The 23,434-nt window shown below is 41.5% G+C and overlaps 1 protein-coding gene and 1 long non-coding RNA gene across 3 annotated transcripts in view; one reads left to right on the top strand and one right to left on the bottom strand.

Annotated features, from left to right (window-relative positions):
* The window catches only part of BACH2 (BACH transcriptional regulator 2), a 385,089-nt gene that overhangs the window by 185,608 nt on the left and 176,047 nt on the right, over positions 1–23,434 (top strand). The window contains exon 3 of the mRNA XM_006156118.3: positions 15,041–15,189. The gene's annotated coding sequence lies outside the window, so the exon portion shown is untranslated. The remainder of the gene's footprint in view (positions 1–15,040; positions 15,190–23,434) is intronic.
* LOC102479339 (uncharacterized) lies at positions 10,239–17,258 on the bottom strand. 2 transcript variants are annotated; one of them, XR_003550639.1, is made up of 4 exons: positions 16,728–17,258; positions 16,028–16,151; positions 15,057–15,174; positions 10,239–10,469 (listed from the first exon to the last, which is right to left on the bottom strand). It is a non-coding gene; the product is annotated as an uncharacterized LOC102479339 (long non-coding RNA). The 2 variants fall into 2 exon arrangements; XR_003550638.1 differs by having other exon boundaries at positions 16,028–17,258.

Here is a 23,434-nt window from a genome sequence, read left to right on the forward strand (position 1 = left end):
AAGAGGGAGGGAAGAAAGGAGGAAAGAAGAAAAAAAGGAAATGTCATTTCTCATCCAGGCCCTAAAGCATAACCAGAGGAAGTTCCCTGGGAGGCCCCAGGGACCAGCATTCAGTATGGGGGCCTATGCACAAAGTTCTTACAGTCATGTTTTGCAGAACTATGTGACCTGGGTGTGTGTGTTCCTCAAGATTTCCTGGATAGGCTTCCAAGGGTCCTTGGATCCTTTCTGTCATGTGGAAATGCTTGATGTACAGGAATCTTTTTCTAGGGGAGAGTTTTTAGGAGATCTATGACAGAATAAAACAGTTTAAAATTATTTAAGTGTTTCTCAAAGTGCTAGGCTAATTTTCTGGCTGTGCGATAGATTGTGTTAAATGGTCTGGCACTCCTAATTTTTGGAATAAAATTGAATTCTTAGTGAATGATCTCACTGCCTGCAGTGCAGTCTGATTCTGTCTTGGCATTTGATAGAACTTGTTAGAGGATTAGGTAAGACAGGATGTTGGTACATTTGAGGTCATTAAACCAAGAAGGAAAGAGGAAAAAAAAAATCTTGCTAAATATATTGTGGGATTTAACTAAATGCTGAATAGCCAAGGGACGTTCTTTGTGCTCTGTGCCAACACTTTTAAACCCTGCTTAGAGACAGACTGGAGTGATGGAGACAGCTCCATCTAGATGGAATATGTTGAGTTTAAAAAAAAAAAAAAAGTCTATCTTTCCAAGAAATGCTGACTGACTTGTCCTTTTATGGAGGAGGTGTGGAACGTTTTGATGTCCAGGACTGCCTAGCATCTTTGTAAGTGGATACGAGTACAGAACCTACATAAACATCGAAAGGTACCATTTTACCCAGTGTCTAGCATTCTCCTAGTTCAGTTTCAAGCATAGAAAAAATGTAGGACAAGTCACGGAGAAGCTCATGTGTGTGGAAGATTGTGGTAAATGAAATGCCACATGCATAGTTTATTATCTACCTGTCTTTTCTTTCACCTGTAAGGTGGAGTGGGGGGAGGGGAGACAGGGAATAGCTCTTTAATCTAATCTTGGATTTAGTATTTAGAAAATACTCACTTAGAAAAGTATTGGATGGATGGTCCAGCCACAGTGGTACAGGCAATAGGGGCAGTCCTGCCCAATGCTGGAGGCTGTAGGGAAGGCTCTGCATGAGCAGCCTGGGCCTACCTCGACAGACACGACCCTTGCCCAGTGGCAGAGCTATGGGAAGAATCATGCTATGAAGACCTTGTCAAGAGTGCCACTGTGTGTGAGTCTGTCTCTGTCTCTCACTCATGAAGGAAATAAACTTTAAACACAAAGCAAAAAAAATGTATAGATGGATAATTGTAAAACAAAATGAATGTACTTATTGCTGCTGAACTTACACACTTACATATGGTTAAAATAATAAATTTTATCTTTAATAAAGATGTCCCAACACAATTTTAAAAAGAAAAGTACCAATTAATACAGAGGGAAAACCCATTTATTTATTGAAGCAAGAATTCCAAGCACCTTTCTGATATGTATTAAACGTCAAATTATTTCATGCGTGTGCTGTGAGTAGGTAATAGGCAAACGCTCATATGGAATAGAAGTGTCGTTGACGACTGTGTAGTCCCAGTTCTGGGGCTCACTGGCTGTGGGACCTGGCACCATGTCTCCAGAAGCGGATGTTAAGCCCTCAGTAAATGTTCCCTCCTTCCTTCCTTCCTTCCCTCCTCCCCTCACACCTTGGTTTCTTCATCAGTAAACTGAGGTTGGGCTCGGTGATTCCAAGGTCCCTTTCGGTTCTGCTGATTCATTGTTTAAACCTTCTTGAAAAGAAAAGGTCTGCAGAGCAGCACCTGGATCCTCATGGACAAGTGCACCCCACAGATTCCCCGTGTGGACACATAGCAGCAGCTTCGGACTGTCACACTCCTCTGCTCCCCATTCCCCTCTTGACAGCCTGCCGAGAGTCATCCCTGAGCTTGGATGTGGGAAGAGAAGGCAGGCAGGAGGAAGGGTTGAGGTGGCCCAGAATGGGGTGAAGGAGGAGCCCGGTGGTGGTGTCAGGCGGGTTAGGAACTGCAGCGAGCCTCAAGTTAGCCTGGCAGTGCCATGTGGTCACAGTACAGCAGGATGCAGGGCAACACTGCGTCTGAGAAGGGTATGTGCCCACAGCAAGGCTAAGCATGACTGCACTTCATACAAGGCAGATAGTGGAAGGATGGAGAGACTAAATCTAGAGAGAGAAGCTGAGTGGATGGTATGAGAACAAAGCAGCAGGAAGCAGTGCCTTTGTGGGGGAAGAAGAGGCTGTGTTGGGAGATGGCCACTGGAGAGGAGGGCTGAGCTTGAATGTGTGGTCAGCTCCAGGTGTGTGCAAGCTCAGAGCAGATGAATTCTGGCCTAGAACTTGAGGCCAGTGAGGACAGGCAGACCCTAGGGCTGTGTGCCCTACTGTCCCTTTATGCTTGCCTTGCCCTGCACTCCACAGCGACTTGGTCTTTGCTCATGTACTCATGTCTCCATTCACTCACTAAAGTCTGGGCCAGGCACTCTCAAATACCAGGTATCAGTGATGATCCAGAGAAGATAGGTCCCTGCCACTGTGAGTCGTACGTCGCTCTAGAGCAGAGAAAGATGAGTGTACAGTAGACAGGTGGGTTTGCCTTATTTTCCGATGGGACCATGAGGTGATACATAGCTGCTGGGGAGAGGACAGCACATCAGTAAGAACGGTGTCTCTGAGAAAGTGACATATTAGAACTAGACCTCTTAGAGAAGTACCCAGCTAGGCTAAGGAAAGGAGGAAGAGAATTCTAGGCAGGGAGAGAAGCTAGTGGCCAGGTGATTGGGGGCTTTACATAATCAAGGAACCGAACAGGCACTGAAGCATAGCGAGTGAGGATGCAGATGAGGAGCAAACGGAGCAGATTTGAGCATACAGCAGAAGAAAGCTGTTGGAGATTTTAAGCAGAAAATGATATAATTTTTAAAACTTTAAGATCACATTGACTCCTGGATGGGATGTGGATTGTAAGGAGGTATGTGGAAAAGTGTCAACATAACAGGTCTGAGACTGCTTGAGACTGCTGTCCTTAGAAAGTTCTGTTGAAAAAAAAAGAAAAGAAAGAAAGAAAGAAAGAGAGAGAGAGAGAGAGAGAGAGAGAGAGAGAGAAAGAAAGAAAGAAAGAAAGAAAGAAAGAAAGAAAGAAAGAAAGAAAGAAAGAAAGAAAAAGAAAGGCCTTCATAAGGGACCAGCAGTTGGCGTAATGGCTACGTCGCTGGACTCCCATGTAGTCGACCACAGTTCGAGTCCTAGATCTGGTGGTTTAAATTCACACCGGGCACGTGTGTGTGTGTGCCCAAGATCCTAAGAGGAGAATGGAGGAGAAGAGATTGCGGTGGTGTGGCCATCCTCCCCTGGGGAGTGACTTCTCGCTTACTGTCTCTCTCTGTCTTTCTGGTGAGCGTGTGCTATAACAAAAACATCTCCAAAAAAAAAAAAAAGAAAGAAAGAAAGAAAAAAAAAGAAAGTTAGTTCTGCCTTCAAGGGTTGCTGTTGGCTGGCATCCCGGGAGTATGGATTTCAAGGGTGTTGCTTGCTACCATTCCCTCACTGATAAGGATGCCCGAAACATCAGTACGAACAACATGGTTTATAGCAAACACCTGTTTTCCTGCTGGGATTCTGGAATTCTGGCTCAAGCTAGGCAGACGGCCTACGTGACTAGTACTCAGTAAAACCTTGGGCACAGAGTTGCTCCTGAGCTTCCCTTGGGGACAGTACTTCACACCTGTTATCACAATTTGATGCTGAAGGAGTTAAGCACATCCTGTGTGATTCCACTGAGAGAGGACTCTTAGAAGCTTATTCCTGATTTTTCTCTAGACAGCTCCCCACCTGCCTTTTTTTCTTTGCTGATTTGCCTTTGTATCCTCTCATCGTGATAAATTATAATCACTATGACATGGTGTATGCTCCTACTGAATCACTTAATGGAGAGTGGTCTATGGAACCCTAATGCCCGAGGGGGACTGAACACAGAGAGGCCAAGTACTGTGACACTAGCTGCAGGCAAGATGAGACTGATGGTGATCGTGGGAGAGATGGAGAGGTGTAGACTGATTTGAGCTATAACTTGATGGTACAATCAGGAGTATCTGCTGATGGACCAGATGGTAGAACTAAGAGAGAAGGGAAAATCAAAGGTTAACTCACAGATTTGGGGCTGGAGCTGGGTCAACAGTAATGCCTTTTCCTGACATAGTGACTCACACTCCCCTTAGCTGCCACATTCCTCACAAGTCCTAGACTTGTTGCCGCCCTCACTCTGTGATCGGCTCTGCATGGACCCCACCAGCTTCATGTAGGGTCAGCCGAGCAGCACCTTGTGTGGTGTGAGGCACTGTAGACACGCTGGCACCCACACCTATGCAACCTGGAAGTCAAGGGGTGCCTGCCTTTGGTAAATGAGGCTGGTGGACCTGTACAGCTCCCGGCAAAGCGGTACAACTTTGTGGGTTTTCCTGATTGATTGATGAAGCACAGACCGAGGCAAAGTTCTCAGCTAGAGAGAAAGAGGGAGACGACTCTAGATAGTTCGGACCAAGTGTTGAACCTAGGCAGAGAAAAGCACTGTTGATGCCCATCTAAGTTCTCAGGTAACTGAGTTGAGAGGTGTTCCCGACATGGGAACCCATCTTGTGATCAACTTAGTCCCTGGCTGTCTATTACCATGGGTGACCCTTGAAATAGGAGTGGGGAATATGGTATCACCCCTAGAAACATCCCTAAACACCGCATCAGAACCTGCTTCAGGCATTTTCTGCTTGGCATTGCCAGAGTAGTGATGGCCTTCAGGGACTGGGACCCAGAGTGAGACACCTCCTGTGGTGTGTTTCCCTGCCACATCCACTGGCTGAGGACAGATAACCTAGGCTTACTATTCACATGAGTATCATCTGAGTCATTTTAATAAGATGCTTAATAGTGCTTTTCTTTTCAAAGAAACTACAATAGAAAAAATACCTATAAATCTAACATACTTGATGAAATATGAAGTATATTGAAGTATATTAACACTAACAAGCTAATCAGCTCTTTTTTTGCACAAATAATTAAGTTGGTGGAGAACATGGAGCTTTGTTGGTTTCCTTTAATGTTTTACCAGTAACACATGGGAAAAATGATGTTTCCTTTGGACAGAGAGATATAGTTTCCCAAAATTGTAGTGGATGGCAGTGTTGTGTAGGAAAGGGGGTAACCTTCATAGATGAGGTAGCCTGACTTCAGGTTGTCTGTCGTCCTTTCTCCAGCACTGACTTTGAGCAAAGCACTTCACCTTTCTGAGCCAGCGTTCTCTCATCCACCAGATGGGTGCCATGTAACTGCAAAAATCCTAGCACAGTTTCAGACAAATGTAAGTTAGTATTGTATTTCTTATATATATAGTCTACAGAACCCAAGAATTTGGGCAGGGGAACTAGAGTGGCATTTTTGAAGGTTGATTTTGTTCTATACGTAATTGTACATGTCAAGTTATGTATTTTCAACACTTGTTTCTTTTTATCTTTTTCTCTTTTCTGAGTTACTGGTGCCAATTTGTTCTGCTTACACCACCCTTTTATGATAGAGGGGGAAATCCGAATAATTTCTTTGTATATTTGGGAACTAAAACATGTTAACTATCAAAGAAGCAAATTTTCTAGCTGTGGTTCTCCAGCTAGAATAACTTGGTCCCAGCACCTGAAATGTGTAAGTGGAAACTTTCAGAGTTGTTTTATCTTCATTAATTTTCTCCATCCTGTCTGAAATGGTTGCATCTCCCCCCTACTTCTTTCTGTATTGCAGCAAAAAAGCACGTTTCCTACCCCTACCTTCCCGGACGAGAGGAGGGAGACGTCGTGGGGGTTGCTGCCCTGCCACATCCACTGGCTGAGGACAGATAACCTAGGCTTACTATTCACATGAGTATCATCTGAGTCATTTTAATAAGATGCTTGATAGTGCTTTTCTTTTCAAAGAAACTACAATAGAAAAAATACTTATAAATCTAACATACTTGATAAAATATGAAGTATATTGAAGTATATTAACACTAACAAGCTAATCAGCTCTTTTTTTGCACAAATAATTAAGTTGCTGGAGAACATGGAGCTTTGTTGGTTTCCTTTAATGTTTTACCAGTAACACATGGGAAAAATGATGTTTCCTTTGGACAGAGAGATATAGTTTCCCAAAATTGTAGTGGATGGCAGTGTTGTGTAGGAAAGGGGGTAATCTTCATAGATGAGGTAGCCTGACTTCACGTTGTCTGTCGTCCTTTCTCCAGCACTGACTTTGAGCAAAGCACTTCACCTTTCTGAGCCAGCGTTCTCTCATCCACCAGATGGGTGCCATGTAACTGCAAAAATCCTAGCACAGTTTCAGACAAATGTAAGTTAGTATTGTATTTCTTATATATAAAGTCTACAGAACCCAAGAATTTGGGCAGGGGAACTAGAGTGGCATTTTTGAAGGTTGATTTTGTTCTATACGTAATTGTACATGTCAAGTTATGTATTTTCAACACTTGTTTCTTTTTATCTTTTTCTCTTTTCTGAGTTACTGGTGCCAATTTGTTCTGCTTACACCACCCTTTTATGATAGAGGGGGAAATCCGAATAATTTCTTTGTATATTTGGGAACTAAAACATGTTAACTATCAAAGAAGCAAATTTTCTAGCTGTGGTTCTCCAGCTAGAATAACTTGGTCCCAGCACCTGAAATGTGTAAGTGGAAACTTTCAGAGTTGTTTTATCTTCATTAATTTTCTCCATCCTGTCTGAAATGGTTGCATCTCCCCCCTACTTCTTTCTGTATTGCAGCAAAAAAGCACGTTTCCTACCCCTACCTTCCCATGCCAGTAGAACAAAACACAAAAGCCACAAGAGTTATGATTCAAAGGTCTTCTGCCTTTTACAAGTGACTGTTTAAATTCTGTTTTAAAAGTAGATATTTTAAAAATTCTTCTCTGTAGTTTCCCAAAAATTAACATCAATTGACCCCTTTCTTTTTAAAATCTTCCTAGCCATAAAATGGTATGTGACTACTCCATTTGATGTTTCTGAATATGAATAAAGACTTTAGGATCACTCACAGTTGACACATTTGTCACTAAAGCTGTCACCAAAATTTTAGCAATATTTTTATACAGTCTGGGACAAGCAGAACATCTACAATTTGACCTTTTTAGCAGTCCTCAAATGCAATTTGTACTTTGAAATTAAGTTTGAAACACTTCTTTTGTTTTCTGACCACTGTAAATTGTCTTTCTACTCAGTGTGGAGGGAAAAAGTGATGATGAGTGTGTGTACACTCACACGCACAGAGGTGGAAGAGTTATTTATGAGCACTAAAAATCAATAGTCTGACTTTGGGAAGGGGAACTAGAGTGGTCTGTTTTTAGGTTGACTTTGTTTTATTCATGATAGCACATGTACACAACAGGTGAGAGAGACAAAGAGAGAGGAGCACCCTCCACGGGGCATGGTCAGTCTGCAGTTCCCTTTCTCCAGTCCTCCAACCCATCAGGATCTTGGATGAGTGCCACATTCCCCGTGCATTTAGGTCTACTGGGCTAGGGATTCAAACCTGTAGTAGGCCTTGTGGCTTCCAGCACCACAGTCCAGTACACTAAGAACTATACCACCCAGATTGGGCCAGAAGTGACACGTATAAGCTGGTAAGTCAGCTTGGTTCACTGTTGTCATCCATGTATGATTACGTGATGCTGAGACAAATCGGGTGGTTTTGCTTGATGAATCTTTTACCCCAAGCGATATTAATAATATTAACACAACGGAGGCAAATAACTGAAAACCTCTGTATTCTAAAGCATGATGTCTCTGTCTTGAAGTTTAGACAAACCTCAAGAGTATAAACCAATTCTGAAATTTTTATTTTGTATTCTTGGCATCACTCTGAATCCAAGTAAGGTAGGACAAGGCAATTAGGATAGCAGAGAACTGACCAAAAGGTGTGGGGAGCAATACTGAAAATTAGAAGAACATTGCATCACTTTCATGTTTCTCAGAAATGCCATTGTTAGTATTAGATTTGTGATGTAGATAAAAATACCTCCACCTGTAGTTTCCTGAGGACAGCAGACAGGGCTTTACTCATCAAATCCTATAAAAGCCGCTCAGGACATCTTAGCCAAGAGTTGAGTTGTAGGAATAACGAATGCAATCAGCCTCACTTATGTAAGAAGTACCTTCTAGAAAACCTGATCATTTTGCAACTATTTGATATAAACGTTCCCTTGCCCACTGTTTGCAGCTGGAGACCCACTTACACTTCTTATGGCTGTTGCTGTAATTAAATACCATTTACTGTTTCTTAGCTTAAGAATGCAGGTCCCACTGACTTTTTCTTTTAAGAAAATGTAACGTTATGCTAAGGGAATTACTTACAGATAATTTCCCATATCTGGGATATGTTACTTTACTTGTAAGTGAATGAACAGTAGCCATTCAGACCAACCTTTTGAAACTTTCCCCAGCTTCTCTAACAGTAAATATGAAGAAATGAAAAAGCGAGTGCTTTCATGCTTAGTGTAGCATTACCATATCTCCTCACCCACCTTTTCCTAAGAGCATTCTGGTGAGCCACTTCAAAATTTTGTGAGGTCTTCAGAAATCAATCTAGCTGAAAGATGCCATGCGGTCAGGAAATGCCTGTTGCTGTTTGATCCACCATCATTTTGTTGAGTTGGGTATTGTTCGGTGGGCCTCTAGGGTCTGAAGAATACTAGTGTGTCCAAGAAAACTAATAGGTAAGCCAGCCTAGAAGTGTGCTGTGCAATAAGGTGTAACCACCAACTTCATGTGGCTATTTAAATTCATTTAAACCGGTGAAAGTTAAAAATGGGGTTTCTCCTTGGCACGAGGCACATTTCGAGTTCTCAATAGCTGCATGTCACTGGTGGCCAGATGGAACAGCACAGCTGTGAATATTGCCATCGTCATAGGCAGGTGTATTAGCACTGCTACAAGATCAGTTGTAGAGGCCGAAGCTGGGAGCTCCAGTCTTTTCAAAGTAAAATTTCCACGTGATCTTGTTGTGTGCACTCTCTTATTTTTTAAGGTTTCTGCCATAGGTTGCATGTGCTTACTAGAGAAAGACAGAGAGAGGGGAATTAAGAAGTCACCCCCCCCCCGGGGGGGATAGTCACACAGCCATCCCTTCTCCTTCATGCTCTTCTCAGGATTTGGGGCATGCACACAAACACCCCTGATTTTGAAGCCACGAGATCCAACACTTGAACCGTGGTCCATCATGTAGGAATCCAGCACCTTAACCACCACCCCACCTTCTAGCTTTTGCTCTTGTTGCGTATTTATAATACATAAAACAAAGCTCTTTTACACACCTCTGCCCACATAGCAGGAGCTCAACCAAGAGAGATAGGTAACCCACGGAAGTGGCTCTGAGAGTGGCAGCCAAACAATAGTGAGGCTGTTAGCAAGACTGGCATTCCCGAATGATACACACTTGCTCGGGTACGTCGGTCGTTAAAGTAGTGAACTCTCTGTGCCAGTTCATAAAAACCGCTGTTTTAAACTTCCCCAGAACTTTCTTCCTCTGCCACAGATGTCTTGATCATCTTTCTAGGATTTCCCCAACTTCTCCTCAGTCTAGCAAAATGAATTGGTTGATGTCTGTCCCATTCCTGGGGATGGGATCTACTCGAGAACTTTACCCCAACACTGCAGGCCTTTGATTGGTGGGCATTGTCTTGGCCTCATGGCATTTGGCTTCTACTTCCTACCATGTCTCCTGAGGCTCCCCCTTCACTACATAACCAACCAGATCACATAACCACTGGCCTCAAAAAGTCCTTCGAATCATCTCATCCAGGCCAGCAGGTGACATGGAGGTAAAGGCCACTGGATCCCACTTGGCCAACCTGTATTTCAAGTCCCAGGCTAGGTGGCTTGAAAAATAAGCAGGCACATGTGCGTACATGACCAAAATCCTGAGAGGAGAATGGAGAAGGAATTGCAGTGTGGCCCACACCTCCACACCCCCAGGGTTCACTTTTCCTCTTTCTCTCTCTCTCTCTCTCTCTCTGTCTCTCTGTCTCTCTCCTGTAAGCACATGTGCCCTATAGCAAAAACTAAAAAAGAAAAACAACTCATCGAATTCCCTCATTTTACTGAAGAAATTAAATCCCAGAGTGTCACTCAGCTACTTGTGGCCCATTCAGAACTAAAACTATGCTAATGGCATACTTTTTTTTTTTCTGTGTCTTCCTGTGTCACTTTCCTTAACTGTGAATGAGGATTTGTATCTTTATGTCTCAGGCTCCCTGCAGTGACAGAGTGGTGGCCAGTGCTCTGCAGTGCTGGAAATCATGTAGAAGGTTGGGGTGCAGTTCCCACGCTGACTTGTGCACACCATGCATGCTCATGATCCTGGCTGGCTGAAAAAGACTTGGGGTGGGAGTCATAGCATGAGAGCCTATTGGAGATACTTGTCTTTCTGTCTCTCTCTCTTGTAAGAAATAAATAAGTTAATTTTAAATATATCTTTATGCCTCATAAAGTTGTTAGTAAAAAGAAAAATTATACTCAATCTTTCTTTTGTTTTTTTTGAAGAATTATTTTTATTGGGGCCAGTGGGTGGTGTGGTGGTTAAGGGTGCTAGACTCCCACATGGGTGACCGCGGTTCAAGTCCTGGATCTGGCAGCTTGCTTTATCAATTTCTCTCTCTCTCTCTCTCTCTCTCTCTCTCTCTCTCTCTCTTTCTCTGTCCCTCTCTGGTCAAATTAAAAATTCTTTTTTAAAGAATTATTTTTATTTAAATGTATTTATTTACTTACTCTTAAATTTGACCAGAGAGGGATAGGGTGAGAGAGAGAATGAGAAAGTGAGAAAGCAAGCCACCAGATCTGAGGCTCAAACCAGTTGGCCACGTGGGAATCCAGTACTTTTAGCGCCAATCCACGGTACCTTCTGGCCCCTAAACCCAATATTTCTAATAGTTCTTCTAATTTGAGAAAATAAATAAATAAATACAAGCTCTTGCATGCATTCCCAACACCCACGGGAGGTGCTGAGCTCAGAAGCAGTGAGCGACTTGCCCAGCATAGAGCTACCAGGAGAGGAAAGGTGGGCGTTGCCTAAGGGTGGGGAAACTATAAACTCTTGTAAGATAATATGACTACATGGCATTACTAGTCTTTAGCTTGTGATATTTTGCCATTCAGGATTTAGTGACATGGAAAGTAATAAGTTTTTCAAGTGATTCTTTTTTTTTTCTTTGATAATGTGCCAATCGCACAGACTTTGGTTCGGCATTGAAACAGAAGTGGGCTGCTTTAAAGTATATTTTTAAAATGAGAGAATCCAAATTTGTAATTAGCTTTACAAATGCTAGCTGTGCAGTTTGAGTATGTTAAGAGTCTTTGGTAATCATTTATGTTATTAGTGATGGTTCGTTTTTTGTGTTTTCTCCCCAAGCAATTGGGCTCTTTGCGGGGGGCGGGGGGGGGGGTTTTTTTGGAGGTTACTAGTCTTTAGCTTGTGATATTTTGCCATTCAGGATTTAGTGACATGGAAAGTAATAAGTTTTTCAAGTGATTCTTTTTTTTTTCTTTGATAATGTGCCAATCGCACAGACTTTGGTTCGGCATTGAAACAGAAGTGGGCTGCTTTAAAGTATATTTTTAAAATGAGAGAATCCAAATTTGTAATTAGCTTTACAAATGCTAGCTGTGCAGTTTGAGTATGTTAAGAGTCTTTGGTAATCATTTATGTTATTAGTGATGGTTCGTTTTTTGTGTTTTCTCCCCAAGCAATTGGGCTCTTTGCGGGGGGCGGGGTGGGGGATTTTCTTTGAGGGTTCATTCCTCTATTACCACTTTATTTTTCACCTGTAGTCCTGGTATCCTTAGGAAAGTATCCATATATCTGATTTGGGGAAAGAAAAAATCATGTGTAGGCCTTTCTACTCATTTTGAGATAATGCTACTTAAATAATAAAGAGACGTCACAGTAAAGATGATCTACTTCTTGATACATCTTTGGCCTTTTGATCACTTTGATAGAAACAATCCGTACTTTTCAGAATATATTATTGGGGAAGATCAATTTAAAATAAAGCTTTCAAAATAAAACTGAATTTTTAAGCCCTCTCCTGCCAAATCTTAGTCATTTTATAGTATATATGGAGTGCATAACTTGAATATATAGATAAAAAAGAGTTATTTCATTGTATATAACAAAGAAATATCTCTCTCATTTTCTTTATTAGCATGTGAAGACTGTAGCCTTTTCCAAATCAGTTACTCTGTAAGGTTAAATACAGAAAGAAGAAACAGAAATTATTAGAAAAAGCTATAAATGGAAGGAACTTGGAGCAGTGAACCCTACTTTAACATTCCCAATCTGTAGTCAAATTCAGGAGGAATGTGTTTGTATTTTAGGATTCTTTTCTTTTTTTTTCTCTCTCTAAAGAATTATTTATTTATTTCATTCCACTTGTATTATTAATTTTTCATTTGACCAGAGAGAATCAGAAAGAGACAGAAAGGGAAAGGGAGAAAGCAAACTGCCAGGTCCAGGTCTCGAACTGCAATGGGTCATGTGGGAATCCAACACCTTTAACCACCACACCACCTGCCGGCCCCAGGATTTTGAACGTATTTTCCTCCATGTATACTCTGCTGTTAGACTCTCTTCTTTATTATTCGTACTCTAGGTAACACAGCCTTCCTCCTCAATACAGGACTTTCAGAGGGTTTGCTATTATTTAGAATTGTCTTGGATTTTATTTACACCATTTTCCTAGCTTAGTGTAGAAACAGAGACAGAAAGAGAGAAAACACCCCAGCAGTGGGATCTGGTCACACCACAATTCTTTTTCTTCCAGTTCTCACCCTGAGAATCCTGAGTGAGATACACTAATCCTTAGGATCCTGAGCATATGCGTGTGCCTGGTGTGTTTTTCAAGCCACTAGGGCCTAGAGTTGGACTCTGGTCAGCCACGTGGGATCCAGCTTCCTCTGCACAGTGCTTGACTGCTGTGCTACAGGGCCAGCTTTGTTCACTGTCTAATGTGTAAATAAATAAATCTCCTAAATTTGGCCATCACTGATGAGAATTTGGATAAGATGTGTGAAGTTTAAGTGTGTTTGTGTCTATGATAAATTTTGTAGTTAAATAAATGAACCAGGCACTCATGCTGCTGGGAAGAGTGCAAACTGGTGTAGTCTTTTCTAGAAAGTCAAGACCCTTAAAAGGTTCATGCATTTGATTCAATAATACTTTTTTTGAAGCCTATCTAAGAAAATGTTCAAAAGTTCAGGCAATCTGATATTCAGATATACCCCTCAAAGTGTTATTAGCAGTAACCAAAAAAGAAAACAATCTATAATTTCAAAAATGAAAAAAAAAGTTAAATAAATAAAATATATTTCTATAGGGCATAATATTATATAGCTTTTACAAAGTATGTTTTTAGTAATGTTTAATAACTTGAGAAAATGCTCACATACATATATGAAATTTCATTTCATAGTTAGATGGAAAAGTAGAAACAAAACCTGAGTACATTTGTACATCTGAAAGGTATACTGGTCTGCCATCCTTTTTCTCCAATTCTAAATGCAAGAGGTTTCGAATAAAACTTCTTTGGTAGAAAAATCTAGCTTACACTACTGTGAGGCTTTAGTTTCTCCTACTTAATAGGAATAAGCATCTACCTTTTTGTAGAAATTTAATATGTTTAATTACAGGGTACTGCTCCAGACTCTCATAAGGTAATATGTAATAAGTAGTAGCTGCATCCTAATACTCTAAAATCCAAAAATTATGGATTCTGAAACATATCTAGCCCCGGGAACCAGCAGTTAGCGTAATGGCTATGTCGCTGGACTCCCACGTAGTCGACCGTGGTTCGTGTCCCGGACCCGGTGGCTTAAAACTCACGCCGGGCGCGTGTGCGTGCGTGCCCAAGATCCCGAGAGGAGAATGGAGGAGAAGGGATTGCGGCGTGGCCATCCCCCCTGGGGGTTGATTTCTCGCTTTCTGTCTCTATGTCTCTCTCTGTCTGTCTAGCGAGTGCACGCGCCCTACAGTGAAAATTTCTCAAAAAAAAAAAAAAACATATCTAGCCCCAGGAAGTTCACTGAATATATGAACAAATCAGTGATTTTTCTGTGTCAAGGCTACTGTGATTTTTTTCTTTTTCTTTTTTTTTAAATTTTCCAAATGTCCTTTAAGCATATTAATTTATTAGGAAAACAATATATCATTAATTTTAAAACAATTCAATTAATTTTGAAATTAATTTTGAGGCCCAACCAAGGTGGTGCAGTGGTAGCACAACATTCTAAAAAGCTGGAAGCCATACAGAAGATCAGAGTTTGGCTCCCGCATTGGAACATGCTGGAGGTGTGCATGTCTGTCTGTGATCTGGCAGGCTGTGAACCAGAGGGGGTTAGACCATAGGACCCTCTTGAGGGTCCTTGTCTCTCTCTTTCTCTCCGGTGCTCTCTCATGAAGGAAATAAACAAACGTTAAAGATAAATACACTCTTGAGGCATCAGAGAATCATCTCATTTCATCAGAATTCTTGAATTCATCATTTGCTTCCTGAATCTCTTCTAGTTATGACAGACGCACATGTCTTTTAAACCAAGGCATTCTGATTGTTGAAAGAAAGCATTCATGAGATGAAATAGAGGAGATAACTGATTGTACTGCTTGTAAGTTCAGGAGAGCACTTGATGCGGGATACTTCCCTCACAAAATATTTCAAGGAATAGAGCTTCCCCTGAAGTGGAGCCCAAGCATTAGCTCCATGGGCTCTCTTATTATTTCATATTCTGTCATATAGATTGGTCAAGATTCATACACACAGCCAGGGCACAGTAAGTTAGTCATGTAGAGTCATTAAAAAAAAATTTAAAATCAGGATATAACAGGGTAGCAGGGGGAGAGGGAAAGGTTCACATGCAAAGTTGTCTCTGCTAATGGACAAATTTTTCTTCCCATTTAGGTAGACACCCACTGACCTGTTCCGAGGTTGTTCCACAAAGCATGGGGGCCCACGTCTGAATGGATTGCTGTAGCCTTCTCGTCACTCCCTTTGCCCAGATCCCTGCATCCTGAAGCTCAAAGCCAGCACAGGACCTGGAGAAATTACATGTAAGTTTTCACTAAGCTTCCTTTTCTTGGAATTAACCATGATAAGTATTTTCTTAAGTGATGTGACAAATAGAATATATAGCAAATAGAATGTATACTGTTACTTTTCTTTTAACAAAGTATCTTGAGACTTAAAACTGAGGGTGGATCAAGGCTTCGAATCTGCCTGTTGGTGATTCCCTAACTCGTTCTTAAATTTTAGTCTGCATCTGCATCACCGGGAGGGCTTGTTAAAGTACAAATACTGGGCCTTTTGCCCAGAATTTCTGATTCAGTAGATCTGGTACAGGCCAGAAATTGCTTTCTCTCAAGTTTTAAGTAAGAGTGACACAGTTGATGCACAGACTCTGCTTTGAGAATCATTATTTTAACTCAAGTGTCATTGAAAGGCTGAGGAAGGATACAGGAAGAATACCATATACTTCCATATTAAACATCATGAAATTAAAAATGTAATGTTTTACTTAACACATTGATGCATGCCTCAGAAAAGAGGGATTTTTGTTTTTTCGAGATTTTTGCTATAGAGCATGTGCGCTCACCAGAAAGAAACAAAGAGAAAGCAAGAAGTCACCCCCCAGGGGGGATGGCCACGCTGCAATCCCTTCTCTTCCATTCTCCTCTCAGGCACTCATGCACATGCGCCCGGCATGAGTTTAGGCCACTGAATTCGGAACTTGAACTGCAGTCGACTACATGGGAGTTCAGCAACATAGCCATTACGCTAACTGTTGGTCCCAGAAAAGAGTTTTAAGGTCCACTCAGCCCCTCCTCTTTTCAAAGTCCAGCCAAGTAGATGTATCAGTCTGTGCCAGCTCCACCCCAGAATTGTTAGTACCAGATATTCTTTGCCCTCCGTTCTCCGCAGGTGTGACCATCATGGGCTAAGACAGTGGCTGTAGTCCTTTAGCAGGTGTGTTCATCACGCATTTGCATTTGCTTGAACAGCAGAATCTTCTTATCTGGGTTGGGAAATATATTATTCCCTTTCCAAGTGAATCGCGGTGTTACCTATCCCCTCGCATACTTAAACATGACTGGATTTACAAAACACAGGTGGGAAGGAAGAAGCACCTCTTAATAAATAACCCACATCAGCAAGTCCAGGTTCGCGTGAGGTTTTAAGTTCTCGAGATTGACAAAGTTTGAAGATCAGCACATGATTGTGTTAACTTTCAAACAAGTCAGTTACCCATATGCCAAGCACACGAATTTATTCCATGTTAATAGAAAAATTAGAAAACTTTGGCTAAACAAATGTACGCATGGATACATGTGAGCATGCACACAGATACACATATATGCCTATGACTGTGCTTGCATTTCATGTGTTTCTGAGCTTTCATTGTAAGAATTTTAAACCACATTTTTTGCTTTGTTTCACTGAGTCGATGGGACTATAAAAAGAGTATGAGGGATGCTGTTTAGGAATTTGAGAAATTTCTGGGCATTTTCTATCAGTGAATAGGTACTGTGATTCCTAACATTTTACTTGGATTTGATAAATGTTATCATTCAAAGCAGCACTGAGGACTTACCGTTCTCCTGTTACAATTCTTCGGAATTGAGAATAATCACTATTAACGAAGTAATTGCCAGGCAAATACGTAACAAAAGAATATACCTATTCTCTAAACATTAATAAAGCCAGAAATCCTGGAGATAGACTTAAATGTACTGAGAATAAAACTCACAAAGATTAGAAAAATAAGGCAAAAAGTGATAAGTGCAGAAAGAGTTCAATAATGGAATGGATCCAGAGCTGCCCAGAAGGTACAGGGCTGGCACTGGGGCTGGCAGGGCTGTGAGTGATGTAATTATGTTTTCCTCCACCCTCACAAACTATGACATCGCTGCCAGGCAGTCACTTATTATTAGCTAGTTATTCTGCACAGCATTCTTGGAGGGAAGGGTATTAGTTTATGAAGCACCTCCACCAGGAAGTGAGGGGAAGAGAGAGAATCAGATGCTTTTTAGTGCCCCTTCCTGCTTCGCCATTCTGTGCATCTCCACGTCTAAACATCAGGTTTCCCTTGGGATGTCCTTTGCTGTTGCAGTCGGTTTTGTATCTACAGGCCAAGGAGGGAAGAAGGCCACGGTGACTCTTCAGTTAATCAGGACTCTGGGCTCTTCCACACACAGCAGGCCTGCCTGGATCACGGACTGTACCCGTGGCAGAGCCTTCATCGAGGGCCTGGAGTGTCTCTGTAATTCTGAACACTGTGTGTATGGGCACGGGGGCAGTGGGAAACCTCTGTGAACCTAAACCTGCTCTTCAAAATAAACCTTATTCCAGCGTGGCCATACCTCCTAGGGGGTGATTTCTCGCTTCCTGTCTCTCTCTGGCAAGTGGAAGCACCCTATAAAAAGATCTCTTTCTAAATAAAGAAAGAAGAACGTTATTCATGCCAGGTGTACACAAAGGCATCCAATATGCTGAGGAGCTGGAAGGCTGGGGAAGGTGCTCGTGGCACGATGAGATGCTGTCGAGGGGCCTTTTCTCTTTCCTCTCCTTCCCTCATGCACATGTGTGCACTCTCTATCATAAAAATAAAAAATAAATAAATAAAGTTCATTAACAAAGCCAAATACCAAACAGTATGGTGATTCTTCAAAACCAATTACAATTGCCATGTTATCCAGCAATTCTACTTCTAGATATGCACCCAAAAGAAGTGAAAGTATGGATTTGAACACTATTTGTACGTTCCCAGCAGCATTATTCCAATAGCCAAAAGGTGGAAGCAACCCAAGTGTCCATCAGCAGATGACTGGATACACAGAAGGCAGCATACACATATGATGGAATATCATTTGGCCCTAAAAATACATGAAACCCTCACGCATACTACCCCATGAGTGAACCTTGCAGATGCTAAGCAAAACAGCCTGTCACAAGAGGGCAAATGTTAAATGATGCCGTTTATATGAGGTATCCAGAATTGTCAAGTTCATGAAGTCAGAAACAGGGATGGTAGCTGCCAGAGGATGGTGGGGAAGGAGGAGAGGGGGCAGTTGTTTACTGGATATAGAGTTTCCATTTCAGAAGATGAAAATGTGGTAATAGTTGCACCACAATGTGAATGTCTTTAATCCACTGAACTACACATTTTAAATAACTTAAAGTGGTTTGATATTATGTGTATTTTACCACTATATATTTAAAAAGCAAACAAACAAACAGTTATCAGGGCTCACCTTCCTTCCAAAGTGCTGTGCAGAATAGCTAGGGCTTGAGAGCCACAGTACCGTTTGTGAAGGTCCGGTAAGAACAGAGGCATGTCACTGCCACCTCCCTCATCTACGCTATCTTCTGGCAGTCCCCAGAAGGTGGCAGAGGTAGGGATCTGGCAAGTGGCATACTTCAGTGTTGGAACTGGGTTCCTATTGAAAGGACCAGCAGATGACATAATGTTTACCTCATTGGACTCCCACAGGACCAACCACAGTTTGAGTACTGGACCGAGTGGCTTGAAACTCATGCCAGGCATGTGTGCATGTGTGCCCAAAATACTGAAAGGAGAATGGAGTAGAAGGGATTGAAGTGTGGCCACTTCCCCCCCCCCACCCCAGAGAAGGTGATTTCTTGCTCTCTGTCTCTCTGTTTCTCTCTGTCTCTCTGGCAAGCAGTGACATCCTATAGCAAAAATGTCTCTTGAAAAGAAAAGAAAGAAAGAAAGAAAGAAAGAAAGAAAGAAAGAAAGAAAGAAAGAAAGAAAGAAAGAAGGAAGAAAGAAAGAGAATTGGATTCCTAGTAAAGAGCCCAGAGTAAAGACACATTCGTCAGAAACTGTCATGGAAACTCGCTGTAAACAGCTGTAGCCCCTGCCTACATAGAGACACCTGCTTCGCCGGGATGCAGGGAAGCATGCAGCCCCTGTGCTCCTGCAGTGGCACTGCCCTATGCTCCGCACTGACACTGCTAAAGAAGCAGTCCATGCCCAGAGCACTGACAGGCCAGCAACATAGCGGCTTATCACAGGTCTGGATCACTGGAGCTGCATGTAGGTGGAAATGGGGAATCGCTGCAGATCCACGTGTAGTAAAAAGTCAACGCTTCGATAGGAAAGTCATAGCAGTTGTCCTGCTACCGTGCCTTTAATAATTATGACACCAGTTGTACCTTCTGCAAATGAAGTGCCGGGAGGTACATATGGATGGCCCCCTCTTACCAACTCCCTGTCCTGCTGGGAGGGACAGGTGTTACTGTGTCCATCAATCACAGAGCAGTCTTGTGACCCAGCTAGAATCCTGCATGGAATGCACAGCATGGAACCCCGCGTAAGAGCACTGGTCCCCACTTCTTTTGGTTCTTGCTTTTTACTCTGTTTCTCTCGATAGAAAGCTGATTTCTGAAGAATTAGCAGCAGATTCTCACTGGCCCTAGTTGTCATGATTTCGTCAGGTCTCCTTCACTACCTCCACACCCACACCGGGGGTTGTCTGGAGACTGGCATACCTGAGGAGCAATCATAAGGTCACCCGTGTGTCCAAAAGTTCAGAAACCACTGTCTTCAATTATCCCACTTTTTCCTCAAAATAGCAAGACCCCATGTACAGGCTGAGGATCCCTGACCCCATGGTCTAAAATCTTAAATGCTCCAAAATGTGAAACTTTTTGAGCGCTGACATTATACCACAAGTGGAAAACTCTACGTTAACCTCATGTGACAGGACACAAACTGCTACCATACAAACTGTGATATAAAATTACCTTCAGGGCATGTGCATAAGATATATGTGAAACTTCTAAATTTTGCTTTTAGACTTGGGGCTCACCCCCAGGATAGCTCATTGTGTATAGGCAAATACTCCAAAATTGAAAAAATTCCAAAATCTGAAACACTTCTGGTCCCAAGCATTTTGGAAAGGGATACTCAACATATACACACATCTCTCTGTGTGTGTATACATATGTACATGTGAGTATGTATACATACATATATACCTCTCACACTCTCTCTCCCTATGTGTGTGTGTGTGTGTGTGTGTATGTAGAAACGTTTCTGAAAAGAAAATTCAGGTCAGCAAGTCTGAGGGAGAGGAAAGTACAGGCTATTCATCTCTGACATCTGCATGTGCGTACCAGTCCTCTAAGCTCCAGCTGAAATGGCATGGATATTGAATCTAATCAAAATGCATTCCACCCCGTGAATTCTGAAAGCATACTCTGATAAACACACCGATACAGATTCTTCCCAGAGAGACCAGCAAGTCAACAGTCACTCAGTCAAAGTGACAGGAGGCAGAGAAAGCTCCCAAAGATGGACCCTTGAGGGCGCTCCTTGTGGATGCGCTCGATTCCTGGGAATCACACGTGCCTGGTTCCAGATGCTGAGTTCACGTTTACTGATCTCTGAACTACCTGGAACCCAACTAACCAGAACCCTGAATCAACTAATCTTCGTACTTCCTTACCCCAGCCCCTCCCACACACCCACCCTACCACACACAGTCCACTTCCCTTTTTCAGAGATAAAGGGTAAGAAAACAATGTAGTTTTGGTTTTTAGTAAAGGTGGGTAACTTACCCTAGAGAATATTTGTAGCTGACGACTCCAGCATGCTGAATCATTGAGAATGGTTAAATGTTCAATACTTAGGAAAAGAAACTGTTTGGGAAAGATTTCAACAAAATGCACTTGCTGTCAATTAACCAGAATATTGAAACAAACAAACAAAATTCCTAACCTTAAATAATCTAGATTAATGAAGTTTATTGTACTATTTTTATGCATGTATAATAATTTTTAAAATTTGGCCTGAAGATAGTAAAAAAAAAAACATTTATTTTTATTATTCTTGAGAAACAATGCAAGTTTTAGCTTTTACCACCTTTCCAGTGCCAGAGTTTAAATGTTAGATATTCTATTTAGGTTTTGGAAGCACATTAAAAGTTATGATGTTAGTGATTCAACTGTAATATATAAAATAAATCCATGAACCTATGTATTTAGTTCCTATAGTCATTGGGAAACTACTAACATAGTTTTAAAGCCAATGATGTTTAAAATTTTATTTTATTTTATTTTATTTTATTTTATTTTATTTTATTTTATTGCCGGGGCATGTGCAGTTGCCAGAGAGAAAGCCCCCTCTGTGGGGTGTGGTCATGCCATAATTCCTTTTCCTTTATTTTCCCATCCCATCAGGTTTGGGGCACACACACATCAACACACACACACAGACACACACACACACACACACACACACACACACACACACACACACACACACACAGCATGTTTTTCAAGCTGCTAGGCCAAGGATTCAAACCATAGTTGGCCATGTAAAATCTGGGTTTCTATGCATAGAACCTAACTGCTGCACTGTGGGACTGGCCCTGTTTTGCATTTTCTAAAGAATATAATATGATTCTTTGTAACAGATTCAGTTTTACATCTATGTTCTACTCAAGACATCATCAAAATTAATTTTCATTCTCTGCATATATGCTAATGGTACAGAGAGGGGTGACCTTACCAACATGGTAACATACATTAACATACAAATCAAAAACTGCAGATGATGTTCCCTGTGAGCCTCCAGATAAATTATACTACATGTATTATCAGGCTGCCTACCAAGTGATACCAGTGGCGGTGCAAATGGTCTATCAATTTATTCTAATAGTCTTCAGTCTGCTGGGGGGTTTTTTGTTGTTGTTTTAAATAAATTTTTTGTGTTCTCTTTCTTTGGATGCACTTGTCACTAGCAAAATAACCCCTCTTCCTGAGCCATGATTTAACCCAGGGGATTGCAATGTGATCTTCCAAGGACACCCCATTAAATTGATGACCGTGCGGGCCTGGTGTCTGCAGCTTTGCTACGCCTGGCAAGTGCACGGGCCATGTGTCATGATGAGGAAACGCGCTTCTGCTCTTTTGCCCGGAACAGTGTTCGCAGAGTTTGCAGGATGTTTAAAGTCCTTGTAGTGCTCAGTGAAAAGCTAAAATCTTATGTTACTAACTGATTTTTTTCTTTTTCCCATACCTTATTTGTCACTAAGCTAGATTATATACTAGGACCTATGTATTAAGTGTTGTTAATTGTGCTAATTTATTCCTTTGAGAGGTTTGTTTTTGTTTTTGGTTTTTGGTTTTTGGTGTTTGGTTTTTTTGCTATAGGGCGTGTGTGCTTGCCAGAGAGACAGAGAGACAGAAAGCGAGAAATCACCCCCCAGGGGGGATGGCCATGCCGTAACCCCTTCTCCTCCACTCTCCTCTCAGGATCTTGGGCACACACGCACACTCTCCCGACATGAGTTTAAGCCACTAGGTCAGGGACTCAAACCGTGGTCGACTACATGGGAATCCAGTGACATATCCATTACGTTAACCGCTGGTCCCAAGTGTTGTTAATTTCTAAAAAGAGTAAGAATCAAAGACTAACTGATACCTTTTTATCAAAATAGAACTTGCTTTTTTTATCATAAAAATAATAAATACGTATTCTACATAATTTATAAAATGACAGACGAGGATGAAAAAGAAAATAGTTGTCTATAATCTGGCTAGCCAGATACAACCTACCTGTTAACACATACTTTTGTGTATTTTCCCAGACTTTGTTCAACTAACCAACTAATTACAAGACCACAAGCGCCACTCTAGACTCTAAACAAATTACATCCCACAAGTTGGTGGCACTTAGGAATGATAACTTTAAATGTCATTTTATAGAACAGTTATTTCCCCCCCTTCAAATTATACTCATCAACTCCTTTAAGAACAGATACCTGTATAGACTCATCAGTATTTTTTTCTAGATGAAAATTTCTATCAACTGATATCTTCATTTCTACATTCTGTCAATAAAAATTATATTGAGCAGCCCTATGAGATCCTAGTGGGCCTCTGAGATCAAAGGGAAGATTGAATTATGTATAAGATGGTTTTAGTGTCAAGTCAACTGCTTGTGTTGAAGTTATTTAAGAATTAGTGATCAATATTCAATAGGGCAATTCAGCAGAAGCATGAATGGCTGATTAGGCAGACCCTCCTATTCCCCATCTACAATCCAAACAGTATGGACCCCAATAAAATTGTAATTTTATAGCTGACACTAACAAAATTTCTTTCAAATATATACCTCCTGGTGCTGTGAACTAGTTTTCCTTCAACTTCATATCCATTTTCCCTCTTCAAAGAACCATCAAGTTCTTTGGTGTGATGCTATAAATAGCTTCTTGCGTTGTCCTGGTATCTCTGGATGTGAGAGAAGCTAGGATTTTGGATTGGGATAAA

Source organism: Tupaia chinensis, unplaced genomic scaffold (genome assembly GCF_000334495.1).
Source record: "Tupaia chinensis unplaced genomic scaffold, TupChi_1.0 Scaffold000478_3, whole genome shotgun sequence".
Taxonomy (NCBI): domain Eukaryota; kingdom Metazoa; phylum Chordata; class Mammalia; order Scandentia; family Tupaiidae; genus Tupaia; species Tupaia belangeri.